The following is a 1,910-nucleotide window of genomic DNA, read 5'->3' as shown; positions in this document are numbered from 1 at the left end:
ACATGCTAGACACTTGGCCCAATCGAGCTATACATCAGGTACACCAATCGGGGACAACTACGAGCTTCACAGAGCTCTTTTCAAAGGCAATTCAGGCAAGGGAGTAGCAGGCGTAGATGCCAAACCCCCAGAGGTTTGGCTACCCCCCACCAAACAATGACACTCTACTTTGGGTCCCCTCCCATTTCACCCCAGTAGAGGGTCACATATTATTTACACATTCATGGGCGTCATCACATTAGACAAGTGGGTATTGTCAACTGTCAAAGATGGATATTGCGTGTAATTTATACATCTACCGCTCAATCATCCTCCAAGATCCAGAACGATGTCCTTAGAACACCAGAAAATTCTACAAGCAGAGATGCCAGCTTTTCTGGAAAAAGGGGCCACAGGGCTTGTCCCTCCATCAAAGATAAAACAGGGTATTTATTCTGTGTACTTGTTTGTTCCAAAGAAAGACGTGTCCAAATGTCCAGTGCTCAATTTAAGACTGGCAAATACAAATGTCAAACCTCAGAAGTTCAGAATCACAACATTACAAGAAGTTGTTCCCTTGCTCAAGAGGGGAGTCTGCATGGCGTGGATATGAAAGATGCATACTTTCATAGTGTTGCCAGCTCACAGAATGGACCTAAGATTCAAGGTTGGGTCCACACACTACCAATTCAAATATTCCCTTTTGTGATTGTGTCAACCCCTCGGGTCTTTACAAACGTACTAGCAGTAGTAGCAGCACACCTACACAGGCTATCTGTCCCAGTGTGCCCTTATCTGGACAACTGGCTCATAACAGGAGACAAACCACAAATATGTCAGCAGCATACGCAGGACACAATAACCTTCTGCATCAACTAGGGTTTTCCATCAACAAGAAAACATCAAGTCTAGCTCCCAGTCAGAAAAAACAGTTTCTAGGAGGTATTATTTGGACAAAAGACACTGTAGCCTTCCCCTTCAACGAGGGGGTCCAAAACATTCTGCTACAGATCCCATGTTATATAGTCAGTCGTCAGATAACAGTCAGGAAGGTGATGCATCTTCTTGGTATGATGGCATCATGCATCTTCATTGTGCCACATGCATGCTACACATGCTTCCAAGACCAGAACGGTTAGCGAAACAATGGTTGCAGGCGCACCAGAATTGGGACGATCTAGTGGTAGTTTCGCAGACACCGGTGTCTGCACTTCAATGTTATGTTATTTTGCATTTATATAGCGCCTTATATACCATTGGTATGGTCTGAAGGCGCTGGTAGGTTGAACGCCCTTGGGAACCGAAGTTCAGGTCAGTAGAGAGAGTGAAAGGTGCATGTGAGCACCGGGTATGTGTGCAGCTGGTGCAGTATTTGTGTAATAGCTGCGTTTTAGCGGTAGGTGTGGTGGTTGAGAGATCAAGAGTATGTGTTCGTTCTGGCAGGATTTATCCAGACCGAATGTGGATGCGTTAGTCCTGAGGAGAACGCCTGGCGGGGGGGGGGGGCGGGGAATAACCAGCAGTGCTTACTTGGAGTGATGGGGAGTGAGCAGTGGATTTTGGTATGAGAACAGTTCTTCCGAATGCTGTCATAGTATCTTTGTTCTAGTTGAGTGGTGGCGTAAAGAAGAGAGTAAGCGTGGTGGTGTGATATGATGGGTTATATGCTCTTTCAAACGTTCCCTGCATTCCAAACCATACTATGTACGTCACGCAATTCTATGTGCTCTAGTCCATTCCATGCACTCTTATTCATTCCATGCACCCCAGTCTGCTCCACACACTCCGGTCTGCTCGACGCACTCATGCACTCTAGTCTGCCCTGCGCGCTCCAGTCCACCCCACATACTCTAGTCTGCCCCATGCATGCACTCTTGTCTGCCCCGCGTATGCATTCCTGACTGCCCCACGCATGCACTCCTGTCCACTTC

The sequence above is a fragment of the Ambystoma mexicanum genome, chromosome 3q (genome assembly GCF_040938575.1).
Source record: "Ambystoma mexicanum isolate Mex_15411 chromosome 3q, UKY_AmexF1_1, whole genome shotgun sequence".
In the NCBI taxonomy this organism is placed as follows: Eukaryota; Metazoa; Chordata; class Amphibia; order Caudata; family Ambystomatidae; genus Ambystoma; species Ambystoma mexicanum.
Note: the sequence above shows the minus strand (reverse complement) of the source record.